The sequence below is a fragment of the Pelodiscus sinensis genome, chromosome 25, assembly GCF_049634645.1.
Source record: "Pelodiscus sinensis isolate JC-2024 chromosome 25, ASM4963464v1, whole genome shotgun sequence".
Lineage (NCBI taxonomy): Eukaryota > Metazoa > Chordata > Testudines > Trionychidae > Pelodiscus > Pelodiscus sinensis.
The window spans coordinates 11,832,007-11,849,592 of NC_134735.1; positions in this window are offsets into that span (position 1 = coordinate 11,832,007).

Consider the following 17,586-nt stretch of genomic DNA (forward strand, 5'->3'; position numbering starts at 1 on the left):
TTAACAGCTCTCCTGGCATAGGGAGGAAAAGAAAGAGGATGCGCCGCAGATGGGGCCATAAATTCACATTCTGCCTCTCTCTGTTCCATCCAGGATTTTCAGTGTCTATCAAAGTTAAAGCCCAGGCTCGTCCTTTGAAACCGCCTGGAGGTTTCCTTTGCGGATGAGGACAGGTTGGAAATGGAGTGACAGCTTTAGGAGATGCATTCACCCGCCGGTGATGGGGTGGTTTTGTCTTTTGTCTCTGTCCCGTGTGAATTCGTTGCGGAGCGAAGGCTTGGCTTCACCCGCACGGCTGCCCCTGGGGCATGTAGTGTGATAGATGAGGCGCACCGCATGGCACAAAAAGGCAGGTGTAGGAGCCTTGTCAGAGGGCGGATGCTGGGCACTGACTGAAAATCAGACCCTTTTAAAACGTCTTCAGCTGGGCACCCAAAATAACTCGAAGCTTTGGAAAACAGCCTTTGTTCCCAACAGCCCATTGGGGGTGGCATACCTCCACCGGCAAAGATGGGGGTGCCCGATCCATAGGCATGTTGGGAGAGGGGGTCAGCTGAGATAGAATCATAGAATCCTAGGGCTGGAAGAGACTTCAGAAGCCACTGAGCCCAAAGTAGGACCAACCCCAACTAAATCGTCCCAGCCAGGGCTTTGCCAAGCTGGGCCTTAAACACCTCTAGGGATGGAGATTCCACCCCCTCCCTAGGGAACCCAGCCCAGTGCTTCCCCATCCTCTGAGGGAAACAGCTTTCCCTAATATCCAACCTAGACCTTCCCCACTGCAACTTGAGACCATTGCTCCTTGTTTGGTCATTTGTCACCACTGACAACAGCCTCTCTCCCGCCTCTTTGGAACCCCCCGTTCAGGGAGTTGAAGGCTGCTCTCAAATCCCCCCTCACTCTTCTCTTCTGCAGACTAAACAAGCCCAAACCCTCCGCCTCTCCTCATAAGCCTGCTCCAGCCTCCTAATTATTGTGGTCGCCCTCCACTGGCCTTTCTCCAATGCGTCCACATCCTTTCTGTAATGGGGGGCCTGCGTATGCTCAGGTAAACAAGTCGTCTGCTGTAGTTCTCTGCTTAGCTTTCCATCCCAGGCCCTTCTCAGGTAAAAGTGGACTAAGAATCTGCTTAACGCAGCAGCCAGTATTTAACATACTTGGGCGATATTTAACATAAATAGAATATTTAGTATCTGCTTTCCCTTATCACTGTCATTGTTTGGACTTGTGGCTTTGTCGCTCCTAGATGCCCAATCCCCACGTCATTAAAACAGCACTTTTCTATGCTGGCAATACAAGGGCTCCCTTGTGGGTGATTCTTGCTGTCCAGTATCCAGATCTACTCCCCTTATGGCACATGCCCATCAGCTATTTTTGTGCTGGTTCACCACGAATGGAATTACCCAGTACAGAACTATGGAAAGGGCACTAACTCTGAAGTAGGAATTAGAAACTACATTGGTGCTCGAGACAATCCATGATCAGAATTTGTCATGCTGGAATCCACAGGCTAGGATGTTCCTAATGTTCCAGAGAGAGAGTTCTCTACCCTACAAGACTACTGTACCCTTTCAGGTTTGTCTTATGTACCCCCCAAGTTTCCCCTCCCTTTAAAAAAACTTGCTTACAAAATTGGACCCAAAAATACAAGTGTCACAGCACACCATTCCTGAAAAATTGCTGACTTTCCCATTGTCCCATATAATCTATCTATCCATCTCCATCCACCCTATTTATCTATCTTTTTAGAGAGTTTGTGCATCTGTCTGTACTTGAGTCATTTGTTCAAGAACTCCTCCTATATTGTACGAGGTAGGTCCACCAAATTTGATATGCAGCTCCCTCTTATCCTAACTTAAAGCAAGGCCAGAGTTTGGTTGTGCCAGGGCAATGGGATGTGCCTGGAATCTGACTGTGTTCCATACCACAGAAAGGGAGGGAGCTGAGCACTGGAACTATTATGCTCTGCAATGACCACAGGGGGGCAGTGAGCACCGAGGACATTTATACTGCAGTGACCACAGAGGGGGCTGCACCAGGAGGAGAGTGGCCAGTTGGGACTGGAGCGCTGCATGTTGCAGGCCACGGGCCATGGGTAAGTGGCCTCCCTACCCCAAAGCCTCAGGCCAAACCCCTCCCCCCAGCATTGGACAGAGGGGAGTCCTGCCCCTCTCCCCAAGGAGCAAGAGTCAGGGAATGGGGTGGGAGGTGCAGGATTCAGGGCAGGAGCTGAGCGTCTGGGTTTGGGGGGGTGGAGGGGTTCAGGGCAGGGATTGGTGTGTGGGGGCATCTGGAGTGAGGTATCAGGGATGAGAAGGGGCTCAGGGCAAGGGGTTAGTGTGGGGGGCTGGAATGAAGGTTCGGGGGCAAGGATTGGCTCAGGGCAGGAGGCTGCAAGGTGTGGGGTGGCTCAGGATAGGAAGTTGAGGGCTCAAGTCAGGGGGTTGGGACGTGTGAGGGAGCTGAGGGCAGGTGATGGGAGTGCAAGAGTGAGGGTAGATGGTGGGAGGCACAGGATTCAGTATGGGGGGGCTCAGGGTGTGGGGCTCGAGGCTGCTAAGCCCCAGCTGCCAACTCCTCCCAGGGAGACAGGACTGCACTGCCCAGCTGCTGGCTTCTTCCATGACCCCGGGCTGTAATCCCCAGCCTGCGGTGCTCTCGGGGGGGGGGGGGGGGGCACATCAGTGGGGGCTGTGCTTCTGAACCCCTTGGTGGGCAAAGCCACCACCAGGACAGCATAGTTGCTGCCCCCCAGAAGGAGCTGCCAGCTGGGCAGCACAGCTGCAGCAAACTGGGAGGACCTACTACCAGAACAGCACCACCCATGCTACCAGTAAGCCCCATCTTACTTCCCAGCACCCTGTCCTGAGCTCTCTGTCCTGCTTCCTGAGGGGAGGGGGCATTAGGCAGCAGGGCTCCCCTCGTCCAGTGCTGGGGCCATGGGCTGGTACGAAGGGGTTTGGGCTCAGGCTTTGGGGCATGGTGGCTGGCAATATGGAGAGCCCGGGCCCCAGCTGGCCACTGTCTTTCTGGTGCAGCCTGCCCACCCCCACCCCACCCCAGTCACTCTGCTGTATAACTGTCCCCCGTGCTCACTGCCCACTGTGGTCACTGCAGAGCATAATTGTTCCAGCTCTCAGCTCCCTCCCTTTCTGTGGTATGGAACACAATCGGATTCCAGGCACATCCCATTGTCCTGGCACAACCAAACCCTGACCTTGCTTTAAGTTAGGATAAGAGAAGACTGCATAGCCAATTTGGTGGTCCTAGATCAGTGTTTCTTAAACCTTTTAAGACTGAGGAACACCAAACAATTTTTTTTTTTTTTATGAGGAACACCCAGGATTTTTTGTTGAGCAAAAAAAAAAGGGGGGGGGGGAGTTATTGAGCAAAAAAACTTTAAAATGGCATTAAGGGAGGCCATTTTGAATTCTGTTGTTCTCCTCAGCACACCTCTGACTGCCTCGCGACACACCGGTGTGCCGCGGAACACAGTTTAAGAAACACTGTCCTAGGTCTTACCATTTAGGAGAAATTCTTGAATAAACAGACTTACAGACAGACGGACAGGCTCACAGACAGACAAGTGCACAAACGCTCTAAAGATAGATAGATAGATCAGTATAAACAAGTCATTATCTGTATGAGGTTTTAGTTTTGCACTGGCTTTGCTAGTGCTTTTTACGTCACCTGTTGTAAAACTAGCCAAATATCTAGATGAGTTGATGTCTCCCTGGAAAACTCCTGTGTAGAACCAGAGGGTATCCTGGTTGAGGACCATGGCTCTAGAGGCAGAATATGCTCAATGGCACACTTTGAAACAATGAATCAGACATTGATTGATTTTTTCCTTTTTTTCACCCAGACAGAGCTCAAGAGGCTTTCATAAGCACTGCTAGCTGATATCAACAAGAAGCGTGTCCAACTCAGAATGCAACCACCTCTCACGTGGAACGTAGCAGCTCTGTAACAGCATTCAGCAACATTGCACAAATGTTGAGGGCCAAAAAAAAACCGGAGGAAAATACGAGGTCCAAGGAGGGGCAATAGAGAGAAGTAGAACGTAATTATTCAAATCAGAGGTTTGTTACACCCGTGGGGTGGTCATTTCTGCTCACTCTCCCATCTTCCTTTTCGATTGCCAGGATTATTTAAAACTGGCCTTACGCCAGCACACGCACAGCGCTAGGCACTGTACAGCGTCATTCAAAGGCACAGTCCTTGCTGCCAAGCGTTTATGAGCTCAAGTGCTAATACCGGTCAAATAGGTCCCCGCTGGCTGCCTCATCTGGAAGACCAGCCCTCTGGGAATCCTCTAGCATCACGGTGGGGCATTAGGGCAGAATGATCAGAGAGGCTGGCACGTTACCTACTGAGCCAGCAGCTCCAATTCCTGCAGCAACCAAGTCCTCAAAATCTCCCAGCCAAGCACCAACCCCACTGAACTCATCAGCTCTAGCAAGCCCCCCGTGCAACCTGGCATGGCCATCAATGTGGGAGGGAATTTAAGATTCTTCCTGCTCCATTGCTTTTGGCTGCAGCCTTCCCTTCTTCCCCCCACACTGGTCTCCATTTTCTCACACAACATCCCTCTACCACCAAGAGCGCGGGACAAGGGAGTTTGGATTCTCCAGTTTCAGTCTCCTTTCCCACGTCACCGTTTGTCTTTGGAAACACCCAGGTTGGGGGGTTGCCCCTTCCCAGCATGTAGCTTGTTTCATAGATTCCGGAACGGGGCAATGCTCATTAACCCCAACTGCAGAAAGAGCCACCCCCACCCGCCCCCCGGCTCGTTATTAAGAACGCGGGCACCCCGCTGGTGAGTGTGCATTGCAGGTATCGCGCCTCTGCTGAGCATACGAGTCTGTACAGCCCCCGCTGCCAAGCCCCCGCTGTAACTCCTGTTGTCACAGTTACAGCCTTTGTGTCTGGAGGTCCCTGGCTCAGTCTCGGGGGCAGGGGTGAGAAATCTTTCGTGGACCGGGGGCCCGCTGACCCACGGAAAAATCTGTCAGGGGCCACACACAAAAGTGAGGACCACAACACCAAACCCTCACTCACGTGGCCCCCGACTGAGAAGCAGGAAGACCCTCCCCACATTCCCCTCGCACACCAGAGCCGAGGTTGGTCCAGGCTAGTAGATTGTGTGTGTTCCAGCCCTGTGGTGGGGGTGGGCAGGGCTAGAGCCCTGAGCCTCAGGGGCCAGATCCAGGCAAGCCGGGGGCCGCATCCGGCCTCTGGGCCTGAGGTTCCCCAGCCCTGCTCTGGGGTGTTGGTTCAGACGGTGACTGTGAGAATATGCCTGTAGCTTACAACCAACATGTACAAACACACCAAGGCCCATAGGCCCGCTCCCCAGGGGTTCAGGGTTAGGATCCCTCTCTAAACAGATCCTCTCCTGTGCTCACCCCACGGGGAGATACCAGGGTGTGAATTACACCATTCCAGTGCCCCCATTGAATCTGCACCACGGGCATAAGTTCAATCCGTTTGAGGGCTGCTCTAATTTGGCGAAAGTCTCTGGGGGGAGTTTTTAATTAACCTAGTGCAGGCATGGGAATGGGCAGGAGCGTACTGGCAATCAAAATAGGCCCAGGAAATGGGTTGAGAATGGCCCTCCCGATGACGTCACCCCTGCATGCCCCTCAAGCCCCGCCCCCAGCGTCATGTCCAGCACGCGGTGCAGGCGGCGGGTCGGGCGCTGCGTGCCACATACAACGCGGACACGGAGCCGCTCGGAGTGAGGGGCAACAGCGTGCGGACACGACGGCCACTGGGAAATTCCTGGTATCCCGCCGGGCCAGTCCGCCCCGGGGAATGGTCAAGGGACTGGTGGCCAAAGTACGCCGACGCCCTTTGGGCAGGCTGAGGGGGTTGCATTCCTTAAAACCACATTCCTGCGTTGGTCAGCTCCCCTTCCGGCAATGGCTGGAGGGCTTCACCGCATGGAATGAGGATGTGAGAACCCAGTTCAGAGAAGGAAGTAAAACCTCTCCCCAGGACAGGACTCTCACGTTTCCCCTCCTAGGGGCAGGGCTGCGTGTTGATTGAGTTTTGCCTCTGTGCGTGCAGCCCTTCCCTCCCTCCCCCCACACCTTGTGCTAATCCCTCCAGGTCTCTGCAGTTCAGCGCCAGCTTTGCTGCTAGGCCCCTGGTACCTGCAGGGTCATCAGCAAACAAGGGGGCAGTTGCCTGGGCAGCACAGAAATACCCTGCCAGAAGGAAGCCAGGGAGTAGATTTTGCTTCTGCAGTGAGCCAGCCAGGACAGGCACAGACCGGGGAAGAGGTCTCTGGCAGGCATCGGAGGCAGATTTGCTTCCAGATCAATGCACGTGGAAGGGAAGGCTTCCAGCAGCAACGGGCCTATCTGATTACCAGCTATGAACTGCCTTGAACACTGGGGAAGTCTGGATCTGAGCCCCCAGGCTCACACCCGCTTACAGGGCACTAGGCACACACGAAATATATGGTTGTGTGGAGTCCCTGGAAATTTGGGGGACCAAATTTTCAGGTTTCCCTAGGCAAGGACATGTGCCTGTATGCCTAAATATGGCCCTATCACCTCTGCTGCAGCCTGCCCCACTTTCACCTGCCCATAGCTGCAGGGCCCCACATGCTCCTCTTGGCCAGCAGCAGGCGGCTAGTGAGGGCTCCCTCTTGCTCGGCTGGGGGCAGAGAGGAGCCCTCAGCCTCTGTGGATCCATTCTGGCCCCAGGGAAGGCCCCAAGCCCAAGTAGAAGCCACACGGGTAGAAAGCCCTGAGCCCTATATGCCCCCAGCAGATGCCACACTGGGGGTTGGGGGGTGAAGGAAAGTCCCTGTTGCTGGCAGAAGCTGTACAGAGGAGGGGGTGGCCCCATAGCGTGTAAGCAGGCAGTGCTTATGTAACCCACACACCTAGTGTGGTTCGCTGGTCCATGCAGCGGCACTGAGACCATAGCAACAGCCAAGAACAAGCGCTCTTTACAGCCTGGCTATTAGCTCAGTGGGCAGAGGCCTCTCTACTGAGGTTCCAGGTTCAAATCCGCCTGCTTGGTGGCAGTTACTCTTACACTCTAGGCCGGGGTTACTGCCATGGAAGCAACTGTATCAGACCCTCCGGGCACCCACCACAAACCCCTAGCAAAGCCAAGGACTGCTGCTGAACTGGGCTTTGTACTATTGTGGGGCCAGAGGCTGGAGCATCCCCTTTCACCCTGGAGCGGCACCTGCCTGCGGAGTCACGCAGCCAACTCCTTCTGAAACCAACGGGACAGGCTCAACCGTGAACCATTTACTGCAGGATCGCTCGGCTCCCCAAAGCCCCATCCTAGTAGCTCCCCTCCTCCCGGCCCCTGCGTGCGCACGCACACACACACATGCAGGAAGTGGAGGCTCCATTAAAAAACAACAGCTGAGGAGGTCACATGGCTGTCACACGCCAGTGGCATTCACACACTGCCGAGTGTGAGCGAAGGGTTGTGGCGATGGCTCAGGTGTAGAAATGCTGAGGCCAAAAGGGAGCGACGGGGAGCGGGGGGGGTAGACAGGAGTAAGAGGCTGAAACTGAACAAAGGCAATGTATCCTAAGGGTAAGATCCTTCCCAGATTTAAAGGGCCAGCCAGCAGCTGGTGGCCAGGCAGCGAGAGAGATGGGCTTTGTAGGGAAAGGCCTACACGTTGTTGGAGGTGCAGGAAAAGCCCTGAGATGCCCAGAGCCGGCGTGCGCTGTGTATCGGAGAGCCGGAGCCGCGCTTGGCGGTGCTAGCACATCAGATGGCTATAATACAAACCCAAACGTCTTTGAGACACCTGTTGCTTCCAGAGCTGAAGATTTGCCGCCTCGCCTCCCGAGGCCCCCAATGTGGAAAATTAACCTCATTCCCTTCTCCTCCAATTCCCGTAGAGAAGGCAGCACGGCCTTGCCGTTAAGGTCCTAGCCTGGTGCTTTGGGTGCCGGGTTATATTCCTCGCTCTGCCACATTCTCCTTGAGCGAGTCATTCCCTCAGTCTGTGCCTCGATTTCCCTGCTGGTAAAATGGGGATTACAATCCTTTCCTAGAGGGAAAGACAAACTCTGAGATGCTCCATGACATGCAGCTAGGGGCCTACATAACGATGCAGGTGGATCACACTCCTCCTGTGTCTATGATTAACTCTCCATATAGAAGTGGTTTCCTGATCCCTTTGAGCACATTTGTCCGGGCTAGCTGAGATCCTCGCTGCGGAGATTGAATGATCCCTGATAAAGGCCCAGAGGGAGGCAGGCTGGCAGACAGCTGCAGGGGAAGTCTGGGCCGCTGGCCTGGTCCTGACACCTCTCTGCAGTGCTCGCTTCCCTCCACGGCTGCAAGGGAAGTCTGGGCCACTGGCCTGGTCCTGACACCTCTCTGCAGTGCTCACGTCCCTCCACGGCTGCAGGGGAAGTCTGGGCCACTGGCCTGGTCCTGACACCTCTCTGCAGTGCTCACGTCCCTCCACGGCTGCAGGGGAAGTCTGGGCCACTGGCCTGGTCCTGACACCTCTCTGCAGTGCTCACGTCCCTCCACGGCTGCAGGGGAAGTCTGGGCCACTGGCCTGGTCCTGACACCTCTCTGCAGTGCTCACGTCCCTCCACGGCTGCAGGGGAAGTCTGGGCCGCTGGCCTGGTCCTGACACCTCTCTGCAGTGCTCACGTCCCTCCTTCTCACCCAGGCAGCGCAGGGCTGGCGTGGCAGCAGAAGCCGGCCATGAGGCTGGCACAGAATGACGGAGCACCTTGCAAAGTTCCCTAATGGGAGGCCAGATTTAATTTCCGAGGCGGCCGTGCGCTCTGTCTCCCTGCCGCGGTCCCAGCGGCACCTGCTGATGTCACAGACACGAGGGGGATTCCAGCACCGGGGGGGAGAGGAGCCACCCCTCCTGAAAGTGAAACGAAACCGAGGAAGAAAGGAGGAAAGAAAGCAAAACAGCAGACGCCTGGCAGGCTAAGTCGAGGGCAGGTTGCCTCCGGTTAGGACAATGCTGGTAACTTCTGCCCTCGAAGGTTTGTGCAAGTGTCAGCTCCCATGGGTGGGGCCCTGCGTTCCTCTCGACCACACAAACCTAGCATGAGCCGCGCTCCTCTGGTAACGTCAGTATGGAGGACGCTGGAAGGGGAGGTTTGCCGTTTGAATGCAGAGCCTGCTCCTTCTTGTTATAACGGTCTGAGATGAACCATCGGTGCCTGGTCTAAAATCCCCCCCTCCCCAACACACAGTTAGGAGAGCGTGTGGACTATTGAACTGGGCATTGGACTGGGAGACAGGACACATGGCTCCATTCCTCGCTTGGTCACATTCCTGCTGCATGACCCTGGCTGGCTCACGTCACCGTTCCCTGCCTGTTTCCCCGCCATGTGTCTGCCTTGTCTATGACATTGTCAGTAGCAGGGACTGTCTCTCACTCCGGGTGTGGGCAAAGCCTAGCACAACGGAGCTCTGATCTCACTCGGGGCCTCTCCTGATCCATCCCCACTCCTGGGAGCATTAGGCATCAGCACAACCTGGCTCCTGCTTTTATTAAAATGGCCTGAAGCTCTTTCATATCCGCCCAGAGCAGAGCATGGGGAGTACGGGAGGGTCTGCCTGTTCTCTCCCTGCTCTGGCTGCAACATTCCCAGAGGGCGTGGGGGGCAGACCAGCAACAGCGCTGCAGTGAGTGGCCAATGCTGGATTAGTTACAATACATTCCATGGAGTGAGACTATTCACTGGGTATATGTGGCCCATCTGGGGCTGGAAGTGACCTATTTCTGCAGCCAACACACAGCTTCCAAAACTAAAACAGAACTGCTGCTTGATGCTTCCTGTCGGGGACAACTTGATGAAGTGGCAGAGAAAAAAACCCACCGCTTCATTTATTTGAGCAGGTTCAGGAATTTAAAAGCCGTGGCCTGTGCCACTTGTTACATAACCTCACGCTTCATCCACTGGCCTGCGCACTGAAACCAGCACCCCTCCCGGCCCTATTCATGAGCATGTGGCTGGCCGGGCAGAGGCCGCAACAGCCCGCTGTAACTGACTAAAGTTTTCTCCTTACCCAGCGGAGCAAGGGAAGCAGAAATCCTTCTCGGTTGAGAGACTAATGCCAGAGCCGGGCGGCTTTTGTGCTGCTGGAATTGGCCTCGCCAGCCTTAGCCCATCAGGACTCGATAGGAGTGTGCACTTGACAACTGTCGCTGGAAAATACTAAGCCGGGTAGGCTGGAGTTTTTCCACAAAAGCAAACAGAGGGCTCTGCCAGGGAGGGGCTGCCTGATGCTAGCTCCGCTCTGCTCAGGACTGGAACCACTTGTTGTGACCTTCGGAGGGGTCGATGCCCTGCACTGGGGAATTTCCTTGGGTTTCTGCCAGGAAGGCAGGACAGCTGAATGGCACACCGAGGTGACTATGACCGGACACTGCGGTGCACATGGCTTCATGAAGCCAAGCCGGCTCTCTGCCTTTGGGCTGATGAAGCAGTCAGGGGCTCCCTCCAAACCAATGCATGTGGGCCCCTTCTGCCTGCAAGAACCGATAACGCTACCCACCCGGGGCAGCAAGCTCTCTGTGCTTGCTCTGTTGTAAGGCTCCGCGCTCTGCAGGGCATGGGAGCGGAGCACGGGGCAGCTTTCGTCACAGCGCTATGGTTAGGCAGGGTTGTCACTCCCATGGCGCTTTGGAGCCAGAGTCAGACAGGACTGCCCCAGCTGGATCCCTGCAGCATGGGTCCGGTGCTGGATTGGTCGGGGGGCAGAGCATGGCTTCGCCAGCTGCAGTCCGCATGACAGCACCGTGTTCTCCAGAGGCAGAGGAGGAGATGGCGCATTGAACGGAGCAGAACAGAAGCTAGAGTCATTAGAAAGTCCGCTCTCACCGCCCCGCCCAGGCCGCATAGGTGAAAAGCACAAGTCTTGGGAAAAGCCTGTTGCACTAGTTTGCAAACCCAATCCCCACCTACTAGGGATGTAATAGTGCAGTTGATTAACCAATTAGCAAAAGCTTATAGGTTAATGCTAGAGATTATATGCATTGCCCTCCCTCTCACTTGACAGTAAAATTTTTAGCAGGCGGGCCACCAATCCTGCTCAGTCCTGGCTTACAATGGGTGCGGGACCTACCCTTGCTGCAGCTCTGCATTTAAAATGTGTTTGAGGAGCCAGGTAGGCAGGCAGCCTGGCTCAGTTCCAGCTCACACCAGCTCCAAGAGCTCAAATCCACCCTAGACAGGGGCTGCTGCCACCTACCCCCAGATCCCAAAGGCCTGTGATTGCTACTGCCCACCATTAGGACCGGCTAGATACCCAGGTCACCTCCGGGCCTGTCAGTGGTTTTGCAAATGCCTGAGACTTGGGAATGGTCCACATCTAATCCGTGCTGATGCTCCTGTATTACAAAGGAAGAAGCCAGAGGGTCTCTGCTAGATGGCTAGTTTGTCATCGGTGCACACAAAGGAAATTCCTGCTTGTTTTGCGAATGCCTGTTGCATGCTGAGCGTTGGGGAATGAGACCAGCAAACCCGAACCAGGCATCTTTTCAAGGATCATTTGTAAATTGCTGTATTTCTTCAGTTTCCCACCACTCATAGGGATGCGGTTCCCCAGCTATTTTTGTACCTGTAGATTGCTAGACGCTGGTGACTGGTACAGATCAATACCTCCAGTGGACTAGATGGACAAAAGCAATAAATTGCAAGCTCTGGCCCAAACCAGCTCATCTCAGACCAGCTCAAAGAGGCTTATTTCAAACTTGTTGAAACAGGGGTTGTCGTTAAAGCACCAGACCAGGTCTTAAAAGGCCAGGGATTAATTGCTTGCTATGCTGAAAGTTCCCAGAGTAACTAGGAAAAGACGCTTCTTCCTGTGCCTTGTGGTCCTATTTGCAAAATGGAAGCAATAATCCTTTTCTCCCGCGGTGTGTGCGTTCCGACTGTAAGCTCTTGTATGTGTCTTTACAACGTACAGCCCCCAGCACAGTGGAACTTTGCTTGACCCTTAGTAAGGGGCGTTATTCCCTTTGGTTACCACAATTCAAATACTCAAGTAAATACTAGTGTTAACAGGCTTGATCCTGACAGATGTTGAGGCTCAGTTTCTGTTGATGTGAACGGCTGAGGCTCCGCATAGGGCTGGACACTGAGGGACAGACTGTGATGCCCTTACTCATGTTGAGTAGAACCTTACGCTCCGTGTAGTCTGGTTGGGATGACCAGCAGTGTCCCCTTGGGCGGCCACCCAGGAGAGATTCCAGTACTGCCCAGCTGATTAGCAGAGCGCCCACAGCATGTGTTTCTACTGGTGGTGCACATCTGTGCGCGCTTTGGTGGACATAACATTTATTCCGCACATGAATGGAAACTATTAGAGGGCCCATTGATGACCAGTGGAGTAAGGCGCTACTCTGTGGAGGCCAATGTACCACAGTCTGGCCCAAAGTTAGAATTTCAAGTTCAAAGACCAAATTCTGCAAGCAAGACCCATCAGGTCCAGTACAAAGCCCTCATGGCAGACGGGCCCTGAGCCTTCAAAGCAGCACGGACTTCCCGCCACTACCACCCATGTGAGCATCACGGACGTTAACGTAGATCCAGTGCTGCAAACGACATTGCAACTCTCTTGCTCTGTGGCTGTCGAGCCATGCTGAAAATCAGGGCGGGTTTTTTCCCCTGGGGTTGACCAAAAATGGACAGAGGCAGACAATGGTCCTCTCCTGGAGCTGAGGGTAATGCTTTCAGAAGAGCCATGCTGCAGCAATGAGAAAACCCCTCTGCTAAGCCTAATTACACCCTTAGTGTCTCATGCTCTGTGATTTGCCATTTCCATGCGAGTAGACGGGAATTGCTATAGTATGAGCCATTGACTGCTGTCACGCCGGTGGGGGGGGGGGGGGGGGAGGATAAGGAGGGCCAGCTCAGCTTGTTCCACAACCCATATTTGAAAGGTGGGGAAGGCAGCGGGTTGGTAAGTAGCCTGTTAATCTTATGTCCAATCTTTAATGAATTTATGCAGCATTCAGTATGAGGGCTGCACTTACATGAGTCATTCTGGGGCCACGTGGATTTATCAGGGACTTCACGCAGAAGCAACCTATAACTGCACATTGGAAGAAGGATGCTTAAAGCAGTCAGATGTTCCAGCCACGCCACCTTGCCAGCTTTTTGGGGGGCTGGGGGGGCGGTGAGAAGGGGTGGGTAAGGGGTGTAACTCCTCATGTTCGGAGACAAAACATCGGCCACACAAACATCACTCCATGCACCACTTGCTCCCTGTGCTACCAAGGCAGGGTGACACTGCTCTCAGCGAAACCACACTAGGACACCGCCAAGATAAGCAGTGTAAATATGCAGCGGTGGCAGCACAGGGCAAGGATCAACCAGCACGCTAGGCGTTGGGGTGGATCCTTTGGGGTGCTCAGGGCACCCGAGCACCCACTGACTACAACAGGACAGAAGTCAGGAGCCCACAGACCCTCCCCGGATGGGGCCATAAGGGTAGCTCAGCTGGAAAGACACACACACTTCTTGGTGGTCTGCCCAGTTCAGCATTCTCGGAGAGCGGGCCCGTTTTTGGCAGAGTGGAGCACGGCACTGGAGGATGGGATAGGTCAGAACAGGGTCCTACGATTCACAGGACCCTACGCAGGGCTATTAAACCAGTGCCCCTCTGCCCGACAGCATGTGTATGTGATGATCTTTTAAGAGATGTGATTTTCTGATCTTCAGCAACACAGTAATGAAAAAGTTTACATTTTGCTTTAATTAAGGTCCTGCCAACTAATAAAGGAAAGTCTGAATCCGACCATATGTATCTGAGGTTGGAAATGCCTGTTAAATGGCTTTAGCACCACTTAAATGACTTCCATGAATTCCATGTTCTGCTAATAGGCCTGGCAGTCTTTTTCAATTTTAAGTTAACCAGATCTGCTCTGGAGGAAGCTGAGCTACAGGCCAGGGGTAGGAAGAGTAGGTAGATGGGAATTAAGGTTAGTGATGCCCTGAGAAGTTTTGGGTGCCCGATGCAGCTGCATGCTCTGTGTAAAGACAGGCCTGAGTTGGAGGGAATTGAGAGCAAGGGAGGGAAAATGCTGGTTCCCTCTCATGGCAGAAGCAGTGGACAACTGATCACATCACATCTTAACCTCCCCAGTGGCCATCAGTGCACCCACTTCCAAACCAGGGCTCCCTGGGAACACCTAGCCCTTGTATAGCACATGCCCCGCCTCCATATGGATCATTGGCCTCATGTTCCAAACAGGGATGCTGAGGAATGGTACAGCAAGAGACTCGTGCGTGGCGGATGATCTGCCAGTAGAACCTGGCTGCTGGCTGGTTCTGTGGTTTTGGGCTGCCTACGTGATGCAGGAGATCAATGGGCCAAGGGGGTTTTACTTTGTTGATTTGGTTTAAGTCACGTGACCAAGCAGGGGCACTAGGATGGCTGAGCTAATGGCTTATGCCATCTGCCCATCGCCGCACAGCAAGTCAGTGGCTCAGCGTGAAGGGAAATGCCCCGATTTCCAGCCCCAATCCCCGAGAAACACAAACCAATAGGATGAGGCTGGGCTCTCCTAGTGCAGGGGTGGGGAACCTAAGGCCAGGGAGCTGGATCCGGTCCCCAGCTTGCTTGGATCCGGTCCCCGTGGCTCAGGGAGCTCCCCCCAGCATCGGGGAGCCTGCGCTGGTGCTCTAGCCCTCCCCACTGCATGCCCTGAAATCTACTAGCCTTTAGGCTCTGGTGTGCGAGGGGAATAGGGGGGAAAAGGTCTTTCTGCTTCTCAGTCAGGAGCCACATCAGTGACGGTTTGGGTTTTTTTTTTGCTTCTCACATAGCCCCCAACTAAGTTTTCTGTGGGTCAGCAGCCCCTACCCCAGCCTAGAAGCCGATCTCAGACAACGCAGCTGCTCTTCAAGCTCAGAAAGGACCATCCCCTCTTCTAGGCCGCCTGCCTATCTCAAGCCACTCTGCAAGGGTTCAACTAAATGAGCCTTGTTGTTCCATCTGCTCCGGTGGCTCTGAGTCTATGAACACCTGCACACTAACCCCAACACCCGAAATTAGATCATAGTATTACAGCCCCAGGAGAATCGACTATTATGTGCCACAGAACTAGGGAGCTAATGCCCAAGACCCCTACAATGCCAGGGAATTGATTAAGTGCCCAGATAATCCCAGCAAATGAACACATACACGAGAAACACACCATCCCCCGTGCCCTCTCAGAGCAATGGCCCTTCCTGGGCCACAGCCCGTCTCTGCTGCTTGAGAGAAACGAGACCAAAAAACCAACCGCCCCACCGGGACTAGCACCAGGAAGGAGGGAGCCTAACGATCTTGGAGGAAGAGGTTCGAGAGTCATAAGAAGCCATAGCCCCAGCAGAGTCATGGAAGCCGGGCAAGAGGTCTACAAGCAGAGACCATACGCTGGCACACGCTGCTTCGACAGCTGATCTTACTGGGACGGTACCACGGGCCAAGCCTTCAGTTTCTCAAGTGTTCCCAAGGGCCTGTGCTAGGACAAAATTAAATCTCATCTGTGGGAATTCAGCCTCACCTATAATCTCAAGTGAGCACCCACTGGCTGGAGGCCAAAAGACAAGATGTGCCAGTCCCAGGCAGTGGCAGAACAAGTTATCTGCTGCATGCATCTGGCTCCGGCCTGAGACAGCAGTCATGGGGCATGCTGCCTCAGTGCTCAGGAGCACAGTCAAGGGACAGACAACTTCTGTGATGTTCTCCACCAGCACAACTCTGACCGATCCCTGCTGCCCCGGGTGCAGGAGGAACACACTGCCTTCCCCGTATCTGCAGATCAATGAGCCATTTGTCTTGTGCTTGGCACGGGCAGGCTGCACAGCTTCCGTGCGCCGGCTCGCCGAAGCATGGCTATAAATGGAAAGAGGAGCCTCGCAGACAGAGGCGGGCCTCATTCCGTACTTTCACATTAGCACATTGAACACCCCCAGCACCAAGGGGGCAGCGTGGTGTAAAAGCTCAGCTAATTACTGCCTCTAACTACAGAGACTAGACCTCTGGCAGCCTTCAAAATGCATCTTAATTGCAGGTGTTAATACAAGTGGGTGCCGCCCTGTGAACACAAGCAGTAAGGAACACAGCGGAGAGTTACAAGATCGGGGCTCCTCAAAACACCGCACGGCAGCCTGAGATTCCCATTTGCCCTGTTTGCTCATATTTTGAGATGCCTGGTCCACATCACGGCTGTGTCTAGACTGGCAAGTTTTTCTGCAAAATCATCTGCTTTTGCGGAAAAACTTTCCAGCTGTCTACACTGTCCGCTTGAATTTCTGCAAAAGCACTGACGATCTCATGTAAGATCGTCAGTGCTTTTGCAGAAATACTGTGCTGCTCCCGTTCGGGCAAAAGTATTTTTCCGAAAAACTTTTGTGCAAAAGGGCCAGTGTAGACAGCAGAGATTTGTTTTCCGCAAAAAAGCCCCGATCGCGAAAGTGGCGATCGGGGCTTTTTTGTGGAAAAGCGCGTCTAGATTGGCACTGATGCTTTTCTGCAAAAAAAGTGCTTGTGCGGAAAAGCGTCCTGCCAATCTAGACGCGCTTTTCCGAAAATGCTTTTAACAGAAAAGCAGATGATTTTGCAGAAAAACTTGCCAGTCTAGACACAGCCCATGACTTCCTGGGAGGTGTCTGCAGAAACAGCAGCCACAGCAGCCTTTTGAGGACTAGACTGTACATTCCAACCCACTGGGAATATTGTAATAATTCTGCTGTGGACCGGGAGTGCCAAACCAGACCTGCCTCCTAGGCAAGCTTATCTTGTGGACAGATAGGGAAAGGAATTAAGTGACTTGGACATGGCCACATACAATTTGTGGCAGAGCTAGGAAGAAAGCCCAAGCTGACTCTCATCCTTGGGCCTCAGCGGTACAGTTCACCTTCTCCACTTTATCAAGAGCAATGATTTGCCTTTCCATGGCACCAAGCAGGAGTGACAAATCTATCTTTATATTTGCCACCCAGCCACTGTTACAACAGCAGCCTCAGCAGCTCATCGCTAGCCGATCACTGTCTCTTATGCAATGGGGACACCAGCATAATAGGTGCATTTAAGAATTCCAGGGCCCCCCTTTCGAAATCCCACAGCACAGCAGATTCTCAATCTCTAGCGTCTGTGCTGCTCCTGCAGCAATTGACAGGGAGGCGTTCCCTGAAAAGGCACACAAGCCTTACACTGAGTCACAGCCATGCCACCACCCTAGCTCAGTGACACAGCCCATAGGAAACCACGGCCCCAGCCCTGCCTCACCACAGAGGGATGTAATTGCAGAGGGAACATCCACAGCTGCCTAATCAGAGCCAGTTACCATCAAATAGAGTGAGGTAGAGGGGTGTCCTTTAGCAAACTGACACCACCTCCTTAGTTGCATGGCTGTCCTTTTCCTTTAGGCATGGAGGGATGCTGAGCCAAAGTAGGAACCTGCACCTGCTACCAGGAGTCAGCTTTGGAGTAATGCCCTTCCCAAGGGTCAAGCAGCAATGAATTCCTCAAAACAGCCCTGGCAATATCCCCCAACAGCCGAGCTGGGACATGACAACTGGTGCCTCCTCAGATGGAGATAGGACACAACATGTGGTGAGC